Source organism: Ambystoma mexicanum, chromosome 2q, assembly GCF_040938575.1.
Source record: "Ambystoma mexicanum isolate Mex_15411 chromosome 2q, UKY_AmexF1_1, whole genome shotgun sequence".
NCBI lineage: Eukaryota > Metazoa > Chordata > Amphibia > Caudata > Ambystomatidae > Ambystoma > Ambystoma mexicanum.
In genome coordinates this window covers 348451014-348464264 of record NC_090924.1, presented here as the reverse complement: position 1 = coordinate 348464264, position 13251 = coordinate 348451014, and the positions used below count along the sequence as shown (strand labels likewise).

At 46.6% G+C, this 13251-nt stretch overlaps 1 protein-coding gene across 2 annotated transcripts in view; it reads right to left on the bottom strand.

Annotated features, from left to right (window-relative positions):
• Positions 1 to 13251, bottom strand: part of LCMT1 (leucine carboxyl methyltransferase 1) — a 1102354-nt gene that overhangs the window by 228352 nt on the left and 860751 nt on the right. The gene's annotated exons all lie outside the window — the stretch shown is intronic.

Below are 13251 nucleotides of genomic sequence, written 5' to 3'. Positions count from 1 at the left end.
ATTCTTCTCATCACTCTGTAAATGTCCTCTGAAGACCATTCCTTGGAACTTGGGATTACTACAGATTGAGGGGAAAGTCCTAGGTTCTCATCTGTGGGAGGTACCACCTTAGGCCTAGATTTTGTAGGTTTTGCTATGGGCTTGGATGATTTAGACCTTTCCTTCTGAAGGCTTTTGTCCCTATCAGGGGTTTTTGAGATCTTTTTGTGATGCCCCCCATTGGGTCCCAGAGAAGTGCTTTACAGACTTCTTGGGGCCAACCCACTTATCTGATGCTGAGCGTTGAATTTCGGCTGTTGGTAATGCCGAGGCGTCGTCCGCGGACAATCGACCTTCGGAGGGAGGTTTTCGAGCGACACCCTTGCCGTCTTTCGATGGTTGGGCCCTGTCGTGTGGCGATCTCGAGCGGAATTGCCCAGAGGACTGGGACTCAGTGGACCTTTACCTTGGTGTCGATCATTGTCGATCACTCGACCCATGTGTCGAGTCTCGACCTGGGTTTATGTGCTTAGTGGTGTGAGTTTTTGTAGCGCTACTGCCGCCGGGTGTAGTCCCCACAACATAGCCGCTGGCCTGTCCTAAGGGGTCGGGGGCCTGCGCTTGAGTAGCTGGAGCTACACTCCGTCGCCCTCGCCGTCCGGACAGACTGCGTCGCTGCCATCGCGGAAGGCGACTTCCACCTCCATGACCTCGAGCTGCCTGGCGTAGTGGGCACAGTGTTTCGTGGAGCGGCCCTTTAACGTCTTTGGCTTGAAGAGCCTGCCCGCTCGACAAGACGTTTCAACGTGTTCTCTTGGAAGACACAAATTACAAACTAAGCATTTGTCTAACCACAGGAATTTGCGATTACACTTGGGGAAAAATGTAAAAGGTGTATTTTCCTTAGTTATAGGTTATGGTTGTGGTTATGGCAGCTGGGCGAACAAAGTGCAGGAAGGGGAGTATATGCATTCCTAAAATGGCCTCCCCCCTCCCTCTCTAATGTCTGGGCCGAGGCCCGGGGCGGCCTTCCAAGGCTGAACGGTCCGTCGTTGTAGTCTTCGACGGGCAGTTTTTCTGTCTTCACCAGCGTGGTGTTTCGGAGGTCGGTGAAAGGATAGAAAGAAATGCTATCGCTAATTATAAATAGTCAATGGCTTTACGCCGAAAGGAACTCTGCTATACGCGTCTGTCTTCAATGGCAGAAAAAAACAATCTGAGGGACCTCCACGCGTGAGAGATCATGGGTACAGTGGGCATCACACTAGGGATAGTATTACTGGCACACCCTGTCGACGTCCCTTTTCGATTTTCAAAAACAACAACTGTAATACTCCGCAGCTTCCAATAGATGTCGGCTTATGCACAACATGTGATCTATATTTATTTTTTTCCCTCTCTGCGGACTGCAGAATCTTCCTTGGAGAACTGGGCAGCGACTGTGAGCTTTTAGCCTTTGAACTGCTCCGGTCTTTATTATCAGTTATTTGGGGATATTTGGCATTGCACTATATAGTGAATTGTGCTGCCTGTTAACAGGAAATTGCTATTTGTTTCTCTCTGGGTTATTAGGTGCACTTTCTGACTATGCCGACTTTGAGGAGTGGCTTTGGTCAGGGCAGTGACTGTCGAAATGGGGAAGTTGTTCTATCCTCCATTAATATTCCATCAATTACTGGGGTTGGGGAGGTAATCAGAGATTTACACCAAACTTACATAGAAACAGCTCTTGGGAAGAGGGCCTTGATGGAATTGACAGATGTGGAATGTTTGAGTGGATGTCTGTCAGTACCCCCCATATTGGTCTCCAGAAAGGTGGCGAGATTCCATAGTTCTACTCCGCAACATCCTGGCCCTACTAAAAAAGCTACGGATCCTATAGGTGCTAGTTAACCCTTGCACCTATCGGTAAACAAGGAATCCTGTAGTCTGTTAAAAGAACCAATTGCTTCCTCACACGCCTCTTCCTCAACTGTACCGAACACGTTTGTATTTGGCAAAACGTCTGGTGACTTGCTGTCGCTATCTCAAAGATTGTCTGAGTTTGCAGGATCCACAACCAACCCTGGTTTGGATAGTGAGAGGGGGTTGATTGGGGAGGTGGTATCAAATACAAGGGAACAGGAGACTTTTGTATGGAAGATTCGTTCCATATAGCAGCAACAGCAACTAGGGAGCTCCTTGGTATTGACCTGGATATGCCATATATTTTGGAGAGTCATCTACTGTAAGAAACCAAAGGTGGCAGTCCAAGGCTGATATTCTGGAAGGGTCTATTATTGGCTCTTGTTTGGGCAGTGGAGTAAAGGTGGGCCTATCCACTAATCCTGGGTGGGGCCCATCATGTCAGGGAGGCACTCTATGTAAAGGGGGGGCCGATTGGTATGCTCAGCACAACTTGGGGAGGACAAGGCTGATAATGATAATATGGCACATGATGTGTTGTCTAATTCAGCATTGAATACAGGCTCAGTATGTCCTCCAGACGTGAGGGTGAGCTGTCCAAATTTGTCCCAAGCTAAGTACAATGCAACTACTGTACCGAGAGTTCCGAGTTCACCTCCTAAATTCATGACAAATGCACACAGGGCGGGGCCCTAAATTTTGTACTCCAATTGACCAAAATGTACATAACCATTCTGTAGGGGCTCAAGACCTAGTGACACCTTTATTTACCAATTTGCACATTAGCCTTAACTTAGCCCTAAAGACTTTGGCTGATACACAAGACAATCTGGGGGTGGGGAGGGGGGCCTTACGGGCAACAAACCGCATTTAAAGAAATGATGTCACGCATAACATTCTTGGAGGGCGTTGTTAGGGGATTGGCTCCGACAATGGTGCCTAATGGGCAAGCCAGGGCTTTCTCCGACGAGTACCTGGAAAGATTTACTGGGTTTGAGGCTAGGGTCTCTCTAGTTCTGGAAAAAATGTCTTCAATTGAGATTGTGCAGCAAAATACCGTAAAAGAACTGAGAGGGGTACGAGAGACTAGGGGGAGTGATTTGCAATTTTCATCTGCGGGATGTGCGCCTGCTGATAATTTACAGTATGTGGAGGATGCTGACTCCCCCGATAGCCCCTCGGCTCTAGAAGATGCAATATTGCGTATGGAAGCAATTCAGGACAATTCTAGTAGCAAGATCTTGATGTGTGGTATATCTTCTAATATAACTAATATAGACACTCATTTAGATTTGGATAGGAGATCTATGCCCAGGGACAAAAAATGCAAGAACAGAAGCATTTGAAAAAATAAAACAATGCCACAGTCTAAGCTCAAAAGGCGGAAACACAAACTTAAAAGCAATCTGTCAAATATCAGAGAAAGATTACTGTACTGTTGCTAGGCCAGGATGCTGTACTGGTGCTAGGCCAGGATGCTCGAAGGAGTCGATGAAGGCCAATTGTAATCAATTGGTATTGGTTCTGGGTGACAAGGAGGGGACTGATGATTTACCAACTGCACCAAGTGGATTGGCAGGGGTTGAATCTGGAGCACTCTTACCCGAGCGGGTTCAGACTAAGCAGATTAAGATCACTGCGTTTGGAAAGATTATTAGCACTACACATGCCAGAGTTTCCACAGGTTCTCATACTTCGACGAATCTGTTAGATAACATAGGTGGTAGAGTGTCACAGGGAACTCAAGAGGTTGATACTACTGTCCCTTTGGTGGGTGTACAAACTAAGGAAAAGGGATTATGTAAACCAATTGAACTGTTGGGAAGCTCTGTAGAGCCTACAGCTGATATGGTGGGCCAGGGTGTACCTCCAGCCTCTTTCTGTCCCCCTCCGCAAACAATGACGGATGAAACTATTAAATTAGTTTAGAAAGTAGTAGGATGGGTCACTAAACATCCGTCAGGTAAACAGGCGAGGCTTAATAGACCTAGTTTCTTGTCTATTTTCCAAAAAATCCCGCTTTTGAGATCTATTACATCTGACAATACTGATGCTATATCCCTGCCCATTCTAAATAACCATCGTATGGTTAGCTATTTCCACTCAGAAATCGTGGCCAATTTGGTGTGGGGACAGAGGGAAAATCTGGAGTTTTTGGGGTTCGATTTGGTGGGTTTGAAGGACAACATGGAGGCCAAGACTTTTCAGGCACATAAAATAATTGATCTAATTCTTAATGAGGCTTCTAGGGCACCTTTAGATCAGGCTTTAAAGGATCAGGGGTAGGTGCTTTCTCTGATCTCTAATCTCTTTGGCAATGGCCAGGATTGATCATGGTTACAACCGGCCCTGAAAACATTTGAGAACATTAGGCAGGGGTCAGGGCATGCATGACAATAGCAAGGTTGAGCGTTTCTCTTGGAACATGCATGGGGGTGCAAATTTAATAAACCTTATGGACCATCACAATGTAGGGGATTCACTTTGAATCTATTTGTTTCAGGAGACCATTATCCAATCGCATTTTGCGCTTCAGTGCTTCCATGTCATCTTGAGCCTGGCAGTTAGAGGAATTGAGGGCCGACCTAGAGGGGGACTTGATATTGCCATTGATTGTAACCTAGATATCAAATGGGAAATGTTTTTTTTAGTAATGAATGGTTGCTGGCCATCAAGTTGGATTCCAATGGTTAACCTATATTGGAACCCAGTGAGTGTCGAGCTATCGAATATCCAAAAGTGTTTGACCGTCATATTTCAAGTTTGATTTACGATGGTGTCAGGGGAAAGAATAATTGTTGGACGAGACTTCAACTCTTACTATGCGTAGGGTGCCCAGTGGAATGACGCAAATGTTACACCCATTCATCACCCATTCATTTGCACTACAACGTCGTACGAGGCATGGGGCGGGATCTCTTCCTTTAAAATTGGGATATGTCCAAGCTGGATTGTTGTCTATCTTCCACTGTTCGCGATTTCACTTGGAAAAGGGGCCTTCGATCATCTAGGATCGATTATTTCACATCTCTAACGCCCTTAGGTCCTACAGCACTTACCTGTCTCATTGTAATAATGGCCTGGGTGATCATTTACTTCTCTCCTTTACTTTGGTACTTCCTTTTCCTACCTTTGAAGTTAGATCTGATTTGGTGGGACTTTCAGTGAACGAGATTGGTAATACAATTAAGTGGAATCAAAAATAAGTGGCCAAGCTGAATTCATTGCTGATTACTTCCCTGTTGTCGCGGAACCTACAAGTTATAAATCTAGGTGTGGCTGAGGGCTGCTCTGAGTCTCACTACCATTTAATCTTGGCTTGAATCAACAAGGTCAGTGGTGAATGTCCTCCCACAGCGGCTAAAACTTATTTGGGGATGTCAGAATTCTCGACTCTAAGAGGAGCAAACGTAGATAACTGGCTGCTCTGCGAAGGCAATCGCTAAACGATTCGGTCTATTCTGCTATGAAAAATAAAATCTGCCAATCGCATAGGAATTTGTCTTAGGAGACATCAATCCACTTTGGAATCTCTCTGTAGGGGTATGGATTGTAAATTCTGGAGAATTATCAATCAGACCTTGGGTATTGGAGAGAAGAATATGAATTGTCCAATCCCGAAACAAATTTGGGTTGATTTCTATGAGCAGAAATATTCACTACCGCATACGTTTGGTGGGATAGGGGATTATGAACTTGGACCAGTAGAGGAGGGCATTTCTCTGTGGGATGGGAGGACATTTTGTGTGCCATTAGTAAACTCAAACCCTCCCCTGTCCCGGGTCCCGATGGTATTCCACCTTTTGTTCTGAAAGAATGTCCCCAGAACTGGGCCGCCCTACTGAAACTGACCAAATTCTCCTGACACATTCTATTCCAGACTCCTAGACCCAATCAATCATCCTACCCATCATGAAGAAAGGGGACGTGTTAAATCTGAATAACTACCAGCCGATCGCCTTGATAAATGCGATTAGCAAAGTTTTTGCTATCCTTCTTTTGAGGGATCTAAGGTTGATAGTTAAAAAGTATAACCTACTTAGTACATTTCAGGTTGGATTTAGGCCAGAATTGGGGATTCCGCTTAATGCTACGATTCTGGCCCACTTGGGACATCAAGTGCACCACACACGGTTGGGGATGTATTCATGGAGTCCATTGATATGACCAGTGCCTATGATGGTGTCATCAGATCAAGGCTCTGGCAGAAACTTTTGGTTATGAATGTGCCTAGAAAGCTGGTCCAACTCCTTGCCCTCCTCCATACTAACTCGTCCATCTCTATTCGCTTGACCAAGGAAGGCTCGCTGTCCCGAGCGATAAGAACATTTGTAGGGGTGAAACAGGGTTGTAACCTAGCTCCCATTCTTTTCAATGTGTATGTATGTGTGTGATGCAGCAACCATCTGGCAGGGACCATCCATTGCTCCAGCAAAGCTAGGTAACATCAAGCTGGATTGGTTGGCCTTTGCCAATGATTTTATTCTTTTTGATAAGGGTCTGAGATGCAAATGTAATCTTTTTTATGATTATGCTTTGGCCAACAATTTATTACCCAATGCCACCAAATCAAAAGTCCTGGTGTTTTCTAGGCGCAACACAGTCCAAATGAGTACTTGGGCTATGGGCGAGGGGAAAGTTAAGCAAGTTCTAGAGGTGACCTATTTGGGGTATAAGCTAACAAATAAGGGGGGTCATTCCGACCTTGGCGGTAAGGGGTTAACAGCGCCGGTAAAGGTGCCGTAGCCGTCAACCCCTTACCACCTCATTACGAGTTCTGCTTGCGCGACCCGCTAAGGACGCCTGGTTTTACCAGGTAGCCTTAGCGGGTCCCGCGAGCAGCCCAGCATGCTAACAACAGGGCCATTTTTAGCGGGCTCGTTATTAGCATGCTCCCCATTCCCATTAAGCCCTATGGGAGCTCGAATGGGGATGTACCGGGTCTGGGTTCCTTGAGTGAGGAATTACCGGGCCTTCCAAGGTTGGAATGGCCGGTAATTCCTCACTCAAGGAACCCAGACCAGGACCCGGTACCCGGTAAGGGGGTAGCCATGCCGCTAATAGCGGCATGGTTACCTCCTACCTTGTAATGACCCCCAAGGTCTCTATGGAATCTTGGAAAAATAGCTTCCATGAGAAGGCCTCAAAATTGGTTTACCGTTTATATACCTTTGTAATAGAATGTGGAAATGTTCCTTGCTCCCCCTAATGCGCTATTATCTTGCAAAATTCGAACCCATAATGTTGAATGTTCTTGATATGTCACTTCACGAGTTGGGTAATCTGCTCAATTGCATCCAAGGTAAACTTAGGAAGGAGGTACTGGGTTTGTCTATGGCAGTCCATAACTTGGTCAGTAGACATGAATTGTGCCTCATTTCCCTGAAGGCTCGTCATTTGTGGAGACAACTATCCACATTTCGGAAAATTCTCGAGCCACCTGTCAACTCTTTATATGAGGCGCTGCATATGGTGATGGAGGATGAGTCTGTTAACTCTTTAAATCATTTCAGAGCGAGGATGTTGGGGGTATTGGACTCAATCAGCGCATGATTTTATACAGCGTCCGGGGGGCTCAAGTCTTGTCTTTTTATGGCTGACTGGGAAGAAACACTGGACGCAGTGTCATTTTATGTTATGTATGCTGAATATTCTAGGTTTAAACACTCCCGAGAATGCCTGCCCCTTTATATCCAACATCTTCCGTGTGCAGAAATACGCACAACCTATATGCGTTTTGGACTCAACCAGTTTCAGACTGTAAAGAGGATAAAACACTGGGAAGAGGTTATTACATGTCTACAAAAAATCTGGAAAGTAGATTTTGTGGTTGCAGTCAGTCATACGAAACCCTAAAACATCTGGTGATTGCATGTCCCTATTTTGCAAATAAAGCAGATGTTATGCTTTAAAGAATTGGGTGGTGGTACTACAGAGGTGTTTGGGAACTTGTTCTGGCCAATGCTGCAGGGCCGCCCAAAGCGAGGCAGGGTAACTGCTGTTACCATCAGCAGGCCTGGAGAGGGGCAGACCAACCTCTCCCCCTCTCTGTTCCTCTCCTTCCCCCAAGCCAGAGAGACACGCAGTCGGTGCAACACAAAGCTGAGGAAGGGTGAGGTGTGAACAATCACCTCACCCTTCCTCCATACAGCAAGGTGCTAAGCACCTAAGGAAACCAACAGTAAGGCAGGGATCAGGTTCAAAGACCTGCACCCAGCCCGCAGGGGGCCAGATAGTCTGCAATCCGGCCGGGGGCTGGAACACAACAGCCCCCACTGCTATACATATCAAAGACCCATGGCTCCCCTGGGTCTTATAAATACAGAGCGGCATGCTCTGAGAAAACACAAACAGTTTGTGGACCCTGAACGGGGACCCAAACACACAGGAGGTGCACTGTTTACTCAGTGCCTTCCAAACCTTTGCTTCTTTAGCAAACTCTGAAGTTCGTTGCATTCGCAGCGTCTTTGTTTCCCTTTGAACATTGCGCTGTTCCTGAACCTCTGCACGGCAGCGAGCGTCGAACACTGAACAAACAAAGAAAGTCTCCCGGGACATACCGAAGGGAAGCAGGACTCCACTTACCAGAAGGAAGGAAGGAGGAACCTGCAGAGAAGCCCGGCGTAGGCGGTGGCTTCAGTCAAGCATCAATTTCAGGTAAGCCGCCACGCTGGACTGCGAGCATGAAATAGAAAATTGTTTTTTCTAACCGCATGCAACAAAGATAAACATCCGCGGGCAGCCGCTCGCCGGCGGACCCGGAACGCAAGCTGCGCGTCAATTTCAATAGAAATATTGCAAGTTTAAACACTGAGACTGCGGGGAAACCCCGTTCCGGAAAACCTTATCGCAAAAGTACAACGAACATTGTAATTGAGGCAGTAGGCAGGCAACTTTTGGTTCATACAGCATTTGGGGCATTTTTTAAGTCCCAGGCCAACAGGGCACACACAATTAATTGCAGTGAACAACAAAGGCATAGTCTATACGCATAACTCGAACCTGGGCACAAGAAATAATTTCAGCTCACCAAAGACCACTGCTGCAGTTTTGTCTGAACATAAACCAAAATATTTTTTGGGGCAACACTCTACAGTTACCCAGCACGGGAAACAGCATTTTTTGCAAGCCCACAAGAATCCACAAATAATACAACAAGCATTATAATGTGCAAGTTAGACGGTGCTACTGCACAATGATTAGAGAGCTCATTTTGACTTCTGTGCAGAGACTGCTGACAAGGGTTCAGATCCCTGCAGGGCCAAACACAGCCTTTTTCAAATATCTTTCTTTTAATCAAACAGGCTGAAAGGAAACATGGGTCCCAAACGAAAATCACAGGAACCCACAACACCGGCACAGAAACCCAAATCACCCCACCTTATGGTAGCCATCGAGGCAGCCGAACACTACGGTTGGGCATGGGTCAGGGAGAATATGTACGGCCTACCAAGGGAAGGGATACCCATACCACCCAATCAAGATGACGTCACAACACCACCAAAGAGACAGAAAGTGACAGATGGCCCTAAAAAAGGTAACACAAACTGGCGAAATTGTGCGAGAACATGTCAGAAATGCAACAATTATTGTGCGAAATGAGGGGGAAACAACAACCTCAAACAGGGGAGCAGGGACCCACAACCCCCAAGATACCCCTAGAACCTACCATAACGGTGAGCCCCCCAACAAGCAACAATCCCAACAACAGCAGCCGCAGCCACACCACTGTCACAGGTGCCAGCAATACCAACAGCTGCCAGGACAATTGCGCCAACTGCAGCCACAGCAGACCCAACAGGTGCTTTAAAAGCATGGGCAAACCCCAGTACAGAACCACTGTGACAGACAGGGCAAAGCAACAGCAACCCAACAGACATAGCAATGATCTGCAGTGCCCAATTTGATATCCTTCCAGACTGAAATACTGAATAAATATAAAAGATGCCTAGCATGGAATATTGACACCACAATCAAAGAGGCGATATGGGGCAAAGAGTTCATAGAAATCTTTTCACTTATAGAAGCCCAACGCAAAGGGAAAGATGCTTTTAGAGATCCCAAAAAGATAGAAGAGAAAGACATAGCCAGAAATGCCCAGGTAGAACAGAATTGGGACAACTGGCTACAGGCCTTCGCCATCTTGGCAACAATATACGAAGAGAAATTCCCCAATGATGGCAGACAACTATGGGCTTACATGGATAAAATAAGAGAAGTAAAAATCACTCAAAAAGGGAAGACCTGGCTAGCATATGATATCAGATTTAGGAGAAGCATGTCAGAGAGGCCAGCCATAGAATGGGACGAGGTCCAAAATGACCTATACACGTTAAACGCTGAGCCCCCATCGGAGGAAGAGGCCTCACAGAATATCTCCAAAAATAGCAAAAATACACAGGGTCCCAGAAATAACGATAACGAGAAACATAAAAATGGGGAACAGCCCTTTCGGAAGAACCAGCCATGGGCGGCTAAGTCTAATACCCACAGGAAGAACAAAAACCACTCTCCAAAAGCCAACATTCCATGCAGGGATTTTGGAAAAAACCAATGCACCTGGGGTAAGGACTGCTGGTACAAACACGCTTGCACAAACTGCAACGGTGACCATGCAGCAAGCAACTGCACCAGACTGCCAGCCAAAAATGCAAAAGATTACCACCATCCACTCCCTTTCAACCCCAGGGTTGGCACCAGGCAGAACCCCCATCAACCCAAACTATTTTAGAGAAGCACTCATGAATTACCCAGACAGGGAAACCAGTGAGGCAATCTGGCGGTGTTTCACCAAGGGTTTTACCATCCCTTTTAAGGGCACAGGGGCACAGAACATCCCAATGAACCTGAAGTCGGCCAGGGACAACCCCCAAATAGTGGAGAGCAAAATCAAGAAGGAATTGCTGTTAGGCAGGATTGCAGGAACCTGGGACCACATGCCCCTCAAAGATTACATAATATCACCACTAGGGCTGGTCCCCAAAAAAGAACCTGGTAAAATGAGGCTAATTCACCACTTATCCTATCCCAAAGGCCAATCACTAAACGATGGCATTCCACACACGGAATCCGTAGTATCATACACACACTTCCAGGAGGCAGTAAGACTCATACAGGAATTTGGCAGGAACGCCCTGATGGCCAAACTAGACATCGAATCCGCTTTCAGACTATTGCCAGTCCACCCAGATTCCCAGCAATGGTTAGGTTTTACTTTTAACAACAAATTCTATGTAGACAGATGCCTCCCCATGGGGTGCGCAGTATCCTGCGCCCTATTAGAGCAATTCAGCTCCTTTTTTCGATGGGCTTTCCAAGAACAGAGACCAGGGACCAAAGTAGTACACTACCTCGATGATTTCATGGTAATGGGCCCAGCAGATTCTGATGAATGCAACAAGGCCTGGCGAAATTAGAAGGAATGGCCGCACAGTGGTGCATACCATTATCAAAGGATAAAACGACCAAACCTGCCACCAACATAATTTTCCTGGGCATTGAAATTGACTCTGTACAGGGCCTATGCAAGATCCCAAAGACAAAAATTGCAGAACTCCTGGAGAAAATACAAGGCCTGACAACAAAAGACAAGGGCACAGTTAGAGAAATTCAATCATTAGCAGGGAGTCTCAACTTCGCTGCTAGAATAATCCCCCAGGGAGGGTATTTTCCAGAAGTCTAGAACTAAAAATCAAATCATACACCAAATCCCACCTACACATCAGGATAGGCACAGAGGTGAAACAAGACCTGGAAATTTGGGGGAATTTCCTCAAAGATTTCAACGTGACCTCACTTTGGCATACGCCTTTGAACACATGGACAAAAAGGGTCCTTTTCACCGATGCAGCCGGGAGTAAGGGGTTTGGAGCCATACTAGACTCGGAGTGGGTGGCAGGACACTGGCCCAACTCATGGCAACAGGCGGGGTGGACTAAGAACATCACCCTCCTACAATTATTTCCCATTTGGCTAACATTACACATCTGGGGCAGGCAGCTAGCTAACACAGAACTCTTGGTCTGGTGCAACAACATGGCCGTAGTAGGCTCCATAAACAGAAGGTCTACCAAATGCCCTCTGGTGTTAAAAGTCCTACGAGCCATCACAGCACTCACACTACAAGAAAACATTGTGGTCAAAGCAAAGCACATCCCTGGGGCGGATAATAACATTGCAGATGCTTTATCTCGCTTTCATTGGCCAAGATTCCGGGAGCTAGCGCCTCACGCCCAGGAACAGATGACGCCAATACCAGCGGAATGCTGGGCAATAATGGAAAATCAAAAATAACGGCATCAACGCCAGCGCCAGAGAGCCCAGGCCGGGATGCCCAACAAGAACCAGGCACCTCAATAACGGGTGCCAACAACTCCTTAGGCTTCCTAACAGAGATGGCAGAGAAAGCACTGGCAAGCACCAGCGCAGCCCAGTACAGTAAGTGCTTACAAACAGTATTTAAAGCCACAGGCGTAAAATGTAGAGTTGATAACGATTAAAGACATAGACGAACAAGTTACTTCTTACCTTGTAACGTTCTTTCAACGGGATGTTCCTCCGACGTATTCCTCATCTTTGATAATATGTTTCCAGCTTGCTGGCCTCGGAAATTGTTTCTGTAGAGGGCGCTGCGCGTCGACGTCTGCCGAGTCGATGTCCCTCGACGGCCACCGTATCGGCGCCAACGTCACCATGCCCATAAATAGCCACGCGAAGCGTCCGTTGCTCAGTTCCGTTTTGTAGCATAAGAAAAGTCATGCCTGAATTGGTTATTGACCTTGAAGGAGCGTAAGCTGCAACCACAAGGGAAGTATTACTGCGGGGATGGATGGGAGGGGCGATAAGGAATACGTCAGAGGAACATCCCGTCGAAAGAACGTTACAAGGTAAGAAGTAACTTGTTCTTCGAAGGGATTGTGTCCTCCGACGTATTCCTTATCTTTGATAGACTCCCATAGTAGTGGCATGTAATTGGCGGTGGGAGTAAGAATGTTATGTATCGCTTTAGGGATGGACCGAATGTAATACGGCCTTGCCAAATCTGGTCTCTTGACTAATGGAGGAATCCAGGTTGTAAAATTTTGTGAATGTATGTGCGGACGACCATGTGGCAGCCGCACATATGTCTCTGACGGGTACCCCTCTTTGGAGAGCCGAAGAGGCTGCGATACCCCTGGTTGAATGAGCCCTAAGATTTTGGGGTGGCTCTTTCCCTGCCAGTTTGTAACATTCCAGAATGGCCAAAATAATCCACCTGGAAATGGTTTGTTTTGTTATGGGTAGTCCCAACTTGTGACCTGAGTATCCTACAAACAGCTGGTCTGCTTGCCTGATCCTAGCCATTCTGCTGATGTAAAAGCTGAGAGC